The sequence below is a fragment of the Castanea sativa genome, chromosome 3, assembly GCF_040712315.1.
Source record: "Castanea sativa cultivar Marrone di Chiusa Pesio chromosome 3, ASM4071231v1".
Classification (NCBI taxonomy): Eukaryota; Viridiplantae; Streptophyta; class Magnoliopsida; order Fagales; family Fagaceae; genus Castanea; species Castanea sativa.
Genome location: NC_134015.1, coordinates 1,776,936 through 1,791,437, shown reverse-complemented (window position 1 = coordinate 1,791,437; position 14,502 = coordinate 1,776,936). Strand labels below are relative to the sequence as shown.

The 14,502-nt window shown below is 33.5% G+C and overlaps 1 pseudogene; it reads left to right on the top strand.

Moving 5' to 3' along the window:
• Window positions 1–307: 307 nt before the first annotated feature.
• Window positions 308–10,596, top strand: LOC142627896 (putative disease resistance protein RGA3; annotated as a pseudogene).
• The last annotated feature ends 3,906 nt before the right edge of the window (window positions 10,597–14,502 follow it).

The following is a 14,502-nucleotide window of genomic DNA, read 5'->3' as shown; positions in this document are numbered from 1 at the left end:
AAATTTTTCTTCAAATTTTTAAATTAAAAAAATTCAATTAATAATTGAAAAATATTTTTTAGATATTTTTATCTAAAATTTTAATAAAAGTTAACGAAAAGACCTTAATTGAATAAATCTGAAACTTAAAGTACTAAAATAAATAAAAATAAAATTAAAAAATTAAAATGAAATTTAAAGGAAATTAGAGAATCAGTTTTCATTTTAACCTAATAAAAAAGAGGTCTTCTTTCCCAAAAAGAAAAAGAAAAAAGAAAACCCAAAAGCTGAGATATAACCAAAAGCAGGGCTAGCCTACAAATATATATTTTGGCTACATCATTTTCCGAATAACTTTAGTCTCCTCTTTGGTCTCTTCTTTCTTCAACCGGTTGCCATTTGCTCTTTCAGTACTCTTGTGCAGTTTTGTTAACCAAACAAATTTCCATTTCCAACTTCTAACTATGGCTTGGGCTCTTGTTTCTGCTATCAAGGACCAGCTTAGTTCTCTCATTACTTCAGAGTTCACTTCGATTGCTAATGTCAAGGGAGAAGTCCAGAAGCTTGAAAGTAAATTCCACACCATCCAGGCAATGCTCAACGATGCAGAGAAACGGCAAGTGAAGGAGGAAGCTGTGAAGCTTTGGTTAGATAAGCTCAAAGGCGTATCCTACCAGATAGACGACGTGTTGGATGAGTGGAACACTGCCATGATCAAAGCAGAGATTGAGAAACAACAAAAAGACGATGAAGAAAAAGCTGAAACTAGCAGTGCTGCTAAGAAAAGGAAGGTATGGCCCCTCATCTCAGTTCCTACTCTTTTGCAGCATCATGATATTGCTCATAAGATAAAAGAACTTAATGAAAAATTAGATGAGATTGACAGAGAGGGAGAGGTGTACACGTTTGTATTGACTAGGGGCAATGAAGAAGTTGAGAGACCAAGAACAACTTCCTTTGTTGATGTGTCTGAAATTCTTGGTCGTGATAAAGTTAGGGATGATCTAGTGAGCATCCTATTGGGCAAGGGTAGTGAAGAAGTAAGAAACCCCCATGTCATCTCTTTAGTGGGCATGGGTGGTATTGGAAAAACTACTCTTGCCCAACTAGCCTATAATGATAATGAGGTGAATGCACATTTCGAGATAAAAGTGTGGGTTTGTGTTTCCGACCCTTTTGATCAGTGCAAGGTGGCCAAAGAAATCCTTGAATCTATTGAACATCAATCCCCCAATTTGACTGCATTGCAAAGTCTATTGGATAGAATTTGCAATAAAGTTAGGGGAAAGAAGTTTCTTCTTGTCTTTGATGATGTGTGGACGGAAGATTCCACAATGTGGGAGCCATTCAGAGTTGCACTCAAATATGTTGCCCAAGGCAGTAGAATTATAGTCACCACACGGAAAAGTAGAGTTGCGGAGATTATGGGACGTGGGAGCATGATTAATTTGGAGGTATTGTCTAAAGAAGATTGTTGGTTGGTATTTAAAAAAATAGCATTTTTTAATAGGGATCCTAGGCAATGTGAGCAACTAGAAGGCCTCAGTAGGCAAATTGTAGAAAAGTGCAAAGGCTTGCCACTTGCTGCAAAGACTCTAGGAAGTCTAATGCAGTTCAAGAGAAGTATAGAAGAATGGAGGAGAGTTTTGGATAGCAATTTGTGGGAATTAGAAGTTGGGGAAATAGAAAGTCTTTATGCACCGTTGTTATTGAGTTATTATGATTTATCCTCACCATTGAGACGATGCTTCTCATTTTGTGCTGTTTTTCCAAAAGATTATGTCTTTTCTAGAGATGAGTTGGTATTTATGTGGATGGCACAAGGATATATCAACTCGAAGACAAATATGGAGATGGAAATCATTGCCAGAGAGTACTTTGAAAATTTAGCCCTACGATCTTTCTTCCAAGATTTTAAGAAAGATGAAAATGATGGCCAAATAATAACGTGCAAAATGCATGACATAGTGCATGACTTTGCACAATTAATGTCAAAAAATGTATGCTTCACAATCAATTCTAACATAGGGTTCGAAGTTGATTATAAAACTGCCCGCCATTTGGAGTTAAAATTTTACAAAGAAGCCCCATTTCCTGAGTCCATTTATAGTGCAAAAAATTTGCGCACCCTCATTTTTGTAAATCGAAGTGATTATATGTTTTCTACTTCATTTCAGCATTTTAGATATTTACGAATATTAACTTTGGATTTTAAATCTGGTGGTACAGTATGGAATCTTCCAGATGCTATGGAAAATTTCATACATTTGAGGTATCTCAATTTAGTCAATTATCGTGGAGATGCGTTGCCTGAAACCATTTGTAATCTTTGCAATTTATAAATTTTGAAAATTATAATTGATGGCAACAAGTTCCAAAAATTGCCACAGGGAATGAGTAGACTAATTAACCTGAGACATTTTAATTTGAGCTTCAAAAATAATTGTTTAAATGTAAAGTTTCCAAGAGGGTTTGGGAGATTGACTTCTCTTAGAACATTATATCATTTCATTGTAAATGGTAAGGATGATAGCGAAAGATGTAAATTGGGAGAATTAATAAATTTGAACCACCTGAAGACTCTTGTAATATCTGGGTTGGGAAGTGAGGTAGATGAATGTGAGGCCATGAATGCACAACTGAAGAAGAAGATAAACCTTCATACTTTGATTCTAATATTTAAGGAATGGGATGGTGAGGAAATAAGAAGGGAGAAAGATGCATTAGTTCTGAATGCCTTAGAGCCACCTCCTAACTTGGAATATTTACGTATTGTATGTTACAAGGCACCGATAATGTTTCCTACTTGGATGATGTCCTTAACCAATTTAAAAGAACTTGGAATTCATGATTCATCTTTTGAGTGTTTGCCTCCTTTGGGGAAACTTCCATTCCTCAAATCATTAAATATGTGGTATATTAAAAGAGTAAATAAGTTAGGGGTTGAATTTATGGGAATAGAAGAATCCGAAAAGAAGGAGAAAGGCGATATAATAACACCACTATTCCCAAATTTGATATCTCTCTCATTTGAGAAATTCTATAACTGGGAAGAATGGAATGGGATTGAAGAAGAAGAAGAAGACTGTATCAGAAGATTCACTATTATGCCACGTCTTCAAGATTTGAGAATTCACTACTGCTTTGAGTTAAAGTCGCTGCCGAACTTCCTTCGTACAACTCCATTACAGAAATTGGAGATCCGTATTTGTCCAATTCTCCAGGAAGGATGCAAAAGAGGGACAGGAAAGGAGTGGCCCAAGATTTCCCACATTCCTAACATATGGATTGATAGGATCAATGTGCAAAGAGACGGTCGAGAATATGAGGCAGAGCCAAAGGTAACTTCTTCTGATGCTTCTTCTTTTCCTTCGGCTTCTTCTTTTATTTTGCAATATATCAATATTATATTTATAAAAATTTTACTTGTCTGCCAAAATTTCCCACTGGAAAAAAAAAAAAAAAAAAACGCTTGTTGATGAATTTATCTGGTTCTCAGTCATTTGAATTAGGCGATTTATTTTTTAGATTTGGTTATTTTGTGATTTATCTAAAATTGCTTAATAAATATCCAAATGAATATCCTTAAAAATATCGTTCATTTGTGTATGTATAGACAGAAAACAGATCCAATGTCTACCTATATCTTTCTATTTCATTTACAATTTCCTATTTATATGGGTTTTCCTCATTTTTTTGATTTAAGGCTGTGGATATAACACTAATCTCAAATAACCCATATAGTTTTCTTTTGGTTCATGTAGAAAGACGATGAACTAAAATGGTTCCTGTGATCTCTGTGTTTCTAGGTTCAGGAATTTTAGCTTCAAATAGAGATTTTTAGATGATGGTGATGGTGAAAGATGATTTTTGTCTATACTGTGTGTGTTGGCAAAGTCCATTCTTGGCTTGATTCAGTGTTGCTTGTCAAATCTAGTACCTGGGACTTTTCTTTTATTTTGCTAAATTTGTCAATTAATATTCTAATTGACTGCCAAACAAACCCACAGATTAAAAATTTAATAACAACTTTAATTAGATTCTGACTACTTTGAATTAGGTGATTTGTATTTTGCAGTATTCACATAACTAGCAAAGCATGTGGTTGCTTAGATTCAGTTATCTTGTGATGTATCTAAAATTGTTTAAACTAATAAAAAATGATCACTGCAACAAATCTTACTCATTGACATAGAGAAAACAACTCAAATGCCTACCTCTTTCTAAGTCTTTAATAGTTTAATATTTACATGGGCGTTGCTAATAGTTTAAATAACTCATATGGTTTTCTTTTGGGCAGCTTTGGCCCTTTCTCTAGTCAGATGATGAAGACAAAAAAGAGGACACTGAAGAAGAGGACCTATGATTTCTGTGTTTCTAGGTTCATGATTTTAGCTTTGAGTCAAGATTTTTGGATGACAATGGTGAAAGATGATTTGTGTGTGTGTGGCTGAAGTTCATTCTCGGCATTATTCAGTAATGCAAGTCTGATCTAGTCATGGTAACTTCTTCTAACTCTTCTTCTTCTTCTTTTTTATTAGCACTAAATATCAATTAATTTTCCTACTTGTCTGTCAAAAATTCCCCAAAAAACAAAGAAATACAATTGGTAATTAATTTTTATGAGATTTTGGCCAAAATCTCAGACACTGACACCAACGGTTCAGTCCTATGTTCCTTTTTGTGCGTGCTTTTGATATATGTATTAAATAATAAGATCTGATTGCACTTCATAGTATAAGATTTTAACATTTACCTTTAGATTATAAGATCAATGACTTTTTATGCGGAAATAACTAAAAATTTGCTAATGCTTTAATTGGATATCTTAATCTCCATAAATTTGTTGAGTGACTCTATAAACTGATTGAGGTTCTGTCCACATTGATCTGACTTTAACAAAGATGAACCTAATGTTTTGAAACATGTACTTCTGTAATTGTTAATTCTTAGCTAATGTAAACTTTGAAGCGATCTTGTCTTGGCCCACTGTCCGTGGATTTGAGTATAGAACAGTTCAAAATATTCATGGTGAGCTAGGTAATTGACCTGTTTTCGGCTTATGTAATTTCCAACGTTATGTTTTAGGTTTTGAATTTAGTTTGCTAATTTTCATGGTTTAGTGTTATACATTGAGGAGATTGATGAAAACAAAGGTGTGTGGATTTCTTGTCTTAGTGATTGAAGAGTTTTGTGTAGTGGAAGAGACGGGAGAGTGGAATGTTACCACCAGGAGTGGAGGGGGATGAGATGAGAAATGCTTGCTTTTCTTTCTATCATTGTTAGTCACCCAATGTGGAATGACATTCAAAACTGGAACTACCAGAATTAGTCACTAATATGTGTAAGGAAAGAAGAAGAAGAAGATGGAATTGAAGCCATTTTACTCTTGTTTGTTCTTGGTAGTTCAATTCTGATTCACCTATAGGTTTATTTATATACCTCTTTTTTCTTTCTCAGATGCCATTGTGTTTGCCTTTTAATCCATGGTTAACAACCTTTTTTTCCAACCCTTAAGGGCCTTGGAATGTTTTGAATGCTTGAATCTTTTTTTCATTCAACAAGTTTAAGAAGAAATAGGGACGACCCCATAGCTCAAACCGTGTAAACCTTTTTTAATTCATCTAGTCTTATTGGTATAGGGTTATGTACTTGCTTTGTATCAAGTTCTTACTATAATTTTGTACATTTTCATTGCCTTAGGGGCTGAAATGTTTCATGGCATGGAAGAGTGCAAAGTGGGGGAAGCAACCACCAGTAGATATGAAGATATTACAAATACCTTGGATCAAGTAACAATCACAGAAAAACATACTTGGTAGTGAATCAAATTTTTTATTGGTTTGTTGTGACTTCTTCACTTTTTTATTTCCTTCTGTCTCACTCAAGGAGTTTCCTCCACAGTGGTTTATTTCCTTCAAGATGTAGGAAACCGTACCAAGAGTATATGTCTGATTTTTTTAGGCATACGGCTAAAAACTAAAATGAAGATATTGCATAAACCAAAAATTTGCTTAGTTGCATCAATGCAATGTATCTGACTTGAATATTATTAGTTGCTTAGCATTTGTCTAATTAGCCTTCAGAAGCACTTTAGCTTACCTTGATATCTTCCTAACAATTGTAAAGAAAGTTCCTTAAAGGAGGGCTGTAATCTCATATGGATTGTTTTCTAAGTAATTAATTATGGCTTAAATCATTGTGTATTTTCTAAATAAAGAATAAAATTTAGTGAAAATAGAAATTGGCTTTCATTTTTTGCTATTACAGAATCTATAGAGGAAAATTGGGGAATGCAAAACAATCCATAGCCAACGAACACTGTTAGCTTTTTTTTTTTCTTTTTAATGGAGGTAGCGATCCTAGAAGTTGCGCTAGTGTATGTTTAGTGCTACAAAATTATCTTACCTGCAAATCTTGTCAAAATGGTTTATGGTATCTGTTTATACTCTCATTCCTTTAACTGGTTATTATTGCAGGTTGAACTCAAAACCATGGTCCATATAGGTAAGCACAGCTTGCTTAAGAGGGAATGGTTATGCAAATGACTGAAATTTTATTTATGGCACCATAATTGGGAGAACGTGAGGTTTTAGTGGCACCTTTAAAACTGTCTACAGCATTCAGGATCGAGGAATCTACTAAAAAGATCTTCCCTGCTATGGTAACTTTAATATTTAACTTTTCATTGCTGCCTCAACCTTGCAAACAGCTCCAGTATATCTGTTTGATAGTTTTTTATTTGAATCTCATCCTTTTTACTTAATAGACATAGGTCAAGAGATGCTTTTGTGGTTTATGAGGTAATGTAAATTGATTTACCATTTTATTGGGGTTTTTGTTTTATGGAGCTAAAATTGGAGTTTTTTAAGTTCTCTGATTTTGAAAGGACGGGCCATGTGATATTAAGATGTTGCTACAAAATTATAATCTATACATTTGTAACTTGTGTTAAAGAGTACAGTCAAAAGATTTTGCAGCTAGACCTCCTGAAATCATTGACAATGTCATATCTTGCTCATCTCATGGTGTAATCTATTATTGAATAAAAAAACAATCTTCTCCTGTTTATCATACATGAATTCAGATCATAGACAAAGTCCTCTAGTTGTTACAAATAGCATTAGACCAACAGATTAGCATATACCATATGGACAGATTATTTACGATGGATGAAGAAGATAAGATCAATCTCAAAGTGGAAACCCCATCAGCAACGTCAAGGATTCAATTGAGGAAGGAAATGAGCCTGAGCTTGACACCACTCACAAAGGAAAGTGACGAAGATAATGCCTTTCAAAATATATGATATGGTATATTTTTCCTTAAACTCCCATTTGTTTGTTTGATTGTCAAATCCATACTAATTGTTGCTTCTCATTTGAATAAAGTCTTTGGTCTGTTTTGTTGAAGGAATTAGGATTATATTTTCGGGGTTATTTTAATGCTCCTCATCTTGCATGAGTTGAACAAGTTGCAAGGTATAGTAGTAAACTTTACTGTAGTAATTAGCATTGTGCTGCAGGATATAGTCTGTTCCCTATTAGTCACCTTTTTATTACTAGTCTTTAGATTGCTTATGTATAGCTCATGGTGCTCATCCCTTGCATAATGCATAAACTTTGAAATTCCTCTTAACGTGTTATAGCTCTTTCAATTTAAGGTTAAGCTACTATATATTCACTTTAGATCATTGTCATTGATGTCCATTGTGATTAAAAGTATTATTATTCTAATTACTTCTAATGATGCCTGTTAACCTAAATAAGCCCTAAATCCCAGCCACTTGAAAACATTCCTTTCTTTACAATAGACCACTGAGGACAGAGAAAGGATATTCGGTGAGCACTTTGGGATGTGAGCATGGATTTTGAACTACCAAGGTAAGTAAGTTTTTCCTTTTTACATACTAATATTGCCAATATTTAAATTTTCTTGAATTGGTGCTTCATTATTCCTCTGCTGGCTTTCTAGGTTCTCTATCTGACATGCTACTATCTAGTTTCATATATCTTTCTCCACATTAATCTGTTGGGTATGGTTGTCACTCATGATTCATATCATAAATGAAGCTCATTTTGTTTGTAGCCAGAGATCGTTTGAAGTTACAAGCATGGAGATGGTGTTGTGTACTACAGTTTCGAGTTTTATAGCGATGAAGATTTGAGATTGACCTCAAATTTCATCAGTTGTGCCCTTAATGTCCTTTATACTCTCCTCATCATCAGGTTTAAATTGCAGGTCTGCGTTTTTATTTTATTTTCTTTCTTTTTTTTTCCCTCATAATTAAGGTGCTTTTCCGTTAGCTTTAAATATATATATATATATATATATATATATATATATATATATATATATATATATATTCTTTGTGTGATTAATCATCACTATGAATTTTTATATTATTCCAATAAAATTGCTCGACATCATTCCACCATGTAGTTATATAAGTTTTAAATATAGTCAATGAATTGCTAATTTATCTTGATCTTGCACAATTTGGAATTTTGGTAAATATTGTTGCTTTTCCTTTGGCTTCAGTTCAACATAATGCTACATTGCATTAATGGTCTTACATCCAGCACACAGAAAATTTTCTATGATATTCTGTATAGTGTATTCCTTTCTGAGAATTTTCTAGAATTTGTGGACGAGGAATCAAAAAACCAGATTGATCTTGGGATGAGTTTGAGCCTAAGACTTTTTATTGTTTGCTGATTAATGATTATTTTTAATTGATAGAATCATTTTGATGTCAAAATAAAAAAATTTCCGTTTTATTTGCTGAAATAAATTTTGTTGAAAATTTTTTATTTCCCACGCTTTGATTATAAGTGTGTGTGTGTATATATATATATATATATTGGTATTTAGTCCCCTTCATCCTGAAGCAACAACTTGTTTGTAAAACTTGTGCAGTCAAAACCTATTGGAGAAGTGTAGTTTATACTGGTCAAAGCTGTTAAGCAACGATGCACCTCAATATCCATGTCTTACATTCTGGTGGTACAAGATAGCTAATTGAGAAAGCTCCATAGGTAGAATGGCAAGTCTCTATAACGCAGAGCGACAGAGCTCCCTCTCTCTTCTCACTAAAGCTCTGTCCTTGTTTACAAAGCTCTATACTCAATTCGTACACACAAATGCTTCAAGATCAGGCTCTAATCAACAATGTAAATGTAACATGTCATGGATGTTAAGATGAAAAAATGTCGAGCAATGACATATGAATAGGAAACCTGGCAACTGGCTTTATGTATAGCTGTAAATTTTTCTTTTCCTATCTTTTTGTTGTTTGAATATGAATGACTGGTTATCAAGTTTGTCATTATAGGGATGTAATTTCGAAAGTACTTAAATTGCTTGTGTTAAGAAGTGGAATTTATTTGTATACTCGGTACTAATCTAAATATCAATTTTTTGAACACTACTAAGAATATACACACACACATATTGGGTGTATTTCTGGGGAGAAGCCCAAGCAGTGGGATTCTATTTTTGCTGTGGTTGATAGTTATTCAAAGGTGTCTCACTTCATAGCCTATAGAAAGACCTCAGATGCCACTCTGGTAATGCTAGCTACAGATCCGATTCCGGATTTAGGCCTTTGGAGCAAAACCTTTTTGTTTGCATATAATGTTACTCTTAAGGAAACTTGAGTAGCAGTCATTTTTACAGCTGCAGATGAGAAAAGCCAACAGAAAGACTGTTGGAATGGAGATTTGCTTCTAGGAGGTAAGATCTTACAATTATGACTTCCCCTCTCTTTTGGTTCTTGCCAGGATTTTCTTCTTCATGTGGTTAATGAGCATGCATCTCAGGGCCTTGCTTTATCAGAGAGAGTTTTGAGCTTTGACTCAGACATGTTGACGCGAGTTGGTAATATGGCTGCATCTACCACGACAGAACTGGAAGCTTTCATGGAGAGGTTCAAACACAAGATACAGTGCTAGACTTGCCCCTCGGTTTTGGTCATTGGAAGGCCCTCAAGCTGACTTTCGTTGATTTAATGTTCGACAAGACTGTCATTCTGCTGGATCGATTAGTGGGACGTTATGGTGACTTTACTGCAGGCTTCAAGATTGGAGCAATCACTGACCATTTTATGATCAACCTGCTGTGTGAGGTCTTGATGGACGTGCACCATTCAAGTTTGGACACCACCAATGAGACTAGGTTGCTAGAGTGGGGCAATGTAGTGAGAGCTAGAGATGGTACAACCTGGCTCTGACTTGGATGTTCTTCTTGACCACTTGCTGTTCAGTGCAAGGGCAATGGCTAAGCTTGAGGCTTTGGAGGTAAGGATTGCTGACTTGAAGAAGCTGTTGCGCTGCGTTTATGTATGAAGTACTGGTTGGGTTTGTTATCATGTAAGGGGCCTTCAAAGCTTAAAAATGTTTTTATTATATATCAAAATTTTAAGTTATTTGCGTTAGGTACTTGCTAGTTATCAATTTATAAAGTAATATTGTGTATGCTTGTTTCTTGTCCTACTTTGAAGTATTTTGTTACATGGAAGTGTCCGAAGTACACAGGGTGACCATCATGCTACGTTAGCTTAGTTAGTTTGAATATGTACTCTTCTACTATAAGGCATATTTGATATTTGGATATTTCTACTTTATCTTTTATCTTTTTTTACTAATAACTAGTAGTTAACTTGTGTGATACAAGAAAAAATTTGACGATTTGTTTTTTTATTAAGTGAAAATTGAAAATTGTAGATAACATTTGTAAGTGTTAGTCTCAAACTCTTATTAAAATGGTATGATTATTTTTTAACAAATTATAGTTGATATAATATAATAGATTTTTTTTTTTATAAAAATTATCTATATTTGTTATTTGAAAATGTTTAAATTTTGTAATTTTTTTTAGGAAACATAATACATTTTACATTCAACTATTATATAAATCAAGATATTTTTTAAATAACATAATTTGTAGTTAGAATTTGTTTCTAGTACTCCTTATAAACGGTTCATCTTCTATATGTTTTGAATGATCTAAAGAGAAAGCAAATACAAGTAAATTTATCACTAATATTAGAAAAAAAAAATACAAGACTTTAATAACATAAGAAAAATGTAATTTGATAAAAAAAAAAAAAACCTACTAACATGACACTAAAAATATGACATAATTGCCAATAAAGTAGCTTCTCTATCTACACAAACTTCTCCGCCCAAAGCATAACCAAAGTAGACTGAAGTGGACTATAGTAAACCGAAATGGACCTAAGTGGACCGAAGGATCAGAATGGACTAAATAGACAAAAGTAAGACCAAAATGGACCGAATGGGCAAGAACGAACCGAATGGGACTTTGAAGTATTTTCTTATATGGAAGAGTGTGAAGAATAGTAGCCAGTAGGTGATCATCAAGCAAGAAGAAGAAACTGCAAATACCTTGGCTTTGTTAATTAGATTATATACTCTTCTACTGTAAGGTATATCTCAATATCTTTGCTTAATCATCTGTCTGCTTTTTCTTATCATTTTCTGCAGCCATATTCGCCTCATGCTAAAATATTTAACTTCTTTTGCCCTCTTTTGAACCAAAAATCAGATCATAATATTTGGGGAAGTACATTTTGTGATGAAACAAATTATCACACATGGATACACATTTGAGAAGGGCTGTGGAAGAAATTCCTTTACCATTTCATATTGTCAGCAAGCGTGTCATGCCACATTTCCCGAGTAATCCATAGAATATGGTGGCAGATAAAAGGTGAGATAGATGACCAATTTTCATCTTATGTAAATTCTAACCTAATGTTTTAGGCCTTGGAATCTAGTTTGCTAATTTTCATGGTTTAGATAGATTCTTTGTCTTAGTGATTGAACTGTAGATAGATTTAAGTGACTAGTGACAACAAAGGCGTGTAGATACGTAGTAGTAGAGTCTACTGTAGGAATTGACATTCTGGGGCTCGAGATAGTCTGTATAACTACTAGTCTATAGGAAATGAATTTTTTTTTTTCTTCTTTGATTTTTGTCTGGCAAAAGTGCAAGTGACTGTGATATGCTTATTTCTCATTCCGTTGGGTGGGATGAAAAACAAATTTCATTTTCCAACCAGTTGCGACGTTATTTGCAAAGAAATTAAAAAAAAAAAAAAAACAAGTTTAATTAGTTTGCTATCGTTTCAAAACATCAAATTGATGGTGACTGTGGACATAAAAGAGTTAAAAGGCCTTTGTTGTTTAGTTATCACGTCTTTCTTTTGCAGCCCAATTACCAATCCTGTTTGCTGAGTTTAAGGATTTTGCACTTACTGGTCACTACTCATTCTTTAAATGAAAAATAAGTGTTTTTATACATTTTTTAACATATATATATATATATATATATATATATATAATAACTTAAAAAAGTTTTCATAGATTCTAATTTTTTTTTTGGAGAGATAATTATAACATGCTGCTAACCCTTTCTCTCTAAACCCCTAAGCACTTTGTGCATGAGGAGCTGCTAATTTAGCTACAAGGTATTTGACTTCTAGTTAGCATAATTGGTAGTCTCTTGTTGTTATAGGTTGAAATTTTCTATTATTATCTATTCAAAAATAAAGCTTTTGCTCATAAAAATAAAGGGAGAGGGAGAATTTCGAAAAATTATGAGGGGCCATTAAGTAAAAATTGCTCTTAAATTCATTAATTTTGTTAATAAAAAAAAAAGGAAAGTGTGGATTTTTTTTTTTTGGTTGCTCTCCCTTTTCGAAGATTTGAACTTATATTTATGGAGTAACCATCATGTTAATGATGCGCGGTCATAAAAACTTAGATTTTGAATAATTAAGGGCATGAGTCTTGGTCTCCTCTACAATCCTTCCTTTAAATAAAAGTAAAAGCACTATAAAAAAAAAAAAAAACAATTTATTTTAAAAAGAATTGTTTATGCAAACTAAACTCCAGTCCTATTTTTGAGATTGCAATTATTCTTAAATGGTTGAGAAAATTAAGAGTTAAAAAAAAAAAAAAAAAAAAAAACTGTTTTCGGTCTGGTACGTTCTAATCCAAAACTCACTGTTCTCTCATTCTCTCTCTCAGGTCTCAGTTTTAACTCTCAAACCGTCAAACTAAATTCCAAATGGTGCACTCTCTCTCTCAGCCAAGTCAGCCCAGCCGATTTAGGGTCTCTTTTTTGTTTATTTATCACTCTCCTTTCACTTCTCTCTCTCTCTCTCTCTCTCTCTCTCTCTCTCTTCCCCCACAATCAGCAACTTATTTTCAAAGTACATGTACCATATAAACTCTGGGTTCTGCTACCTATTTATTCTTCTTCTTTTTCCTTTTCTGTTAGCTATTTCATATTATCTAACGAGTACAAAAATATGTAATATTATCAATACGATTTTTTTATATTATTACCCATAAATAATTCTCAGATACAAATTGAAATATCAGTATGATGTCGTTTAGGTACTCCTTGACAATTATTTGGTTTTTTGCTATCTGTTAAGAACTCAAATGATGGGTGTTGTTTATAGTTTAAATCGAGTTTTGAATTAAGGGAGAAGAGAAAACAAAGAACAATTAATTGATGACTAATTTCTGTATGATCACTTTACAAGACCAAAGGCCTATTTGTATTTGTACACGCGTAATTCTGATCAGTGGCTAACTAACTAACCGATCCAGTAACTACTTATGCCAGCTGGCATAATTACTTCTAACAATCTACCAATTTGTCACGTGCATTAACAATTGAACACATGCACTAGTTCCATCTAATACTACCTAGTGATTACAATAGGCATGTAGTCTATACAAGAAATCTGTAACTAGTAATTACACTTTGATACTTCTTTACACTCGGGCACCACAGCATCACAAGCTCCGGCAGCAGCCCAATGAAGTTCTTAGCGCGGTCTTTCACCGCGTTAATCTGTTGGTATGATTTAAACCATAGACAAGGGTCATTAACATAGTAAAAACAACTCGTGCTTGAAGTTATAATTAAGCATGGTGATGGAGAATGGTGCACTACAGTAGTGAGTTTTATAGTGATGATGATTTGAAAGATTGGCCTCCAATTTCATCCTTTTGCAGCCTTTATGCCCTCTGTTTCTCCCCATCATCAAGAAGGTTTGAATTTTTTTTCCCCTTGACTTGAACAAATATTTAGAAGGGGACTTAATATGACCTTTATGATATTACAATTGCCAAGCAGTTGTAGCATCTTGGTAAGAGAATTGAAGTTAAAAGAAGGATATATTGAGAGTTATGTACTTTTTTCATCAACTTTTTTGTACTCTTAACATACAACAATAGCTTCAATTGAAATAGCAACTCTCACTTGCTTCTCTGTTTTATTTGTATTTTTTTCCTTTGTTTTTGTCTGGCATATGTGTTATTGACTGTGAATTTTTTTTAATTTTTATTCCATGGGGATGAAAAATGTCTTTTGTTTGATTCTAATTTGAAAGATTTAATATTCATGCAGTCATCCCTTACTCAACATGGGGATTTCATTTGCCAACCAGTTGCAACGTTTAGTAATTGCAAAGAAATTTTA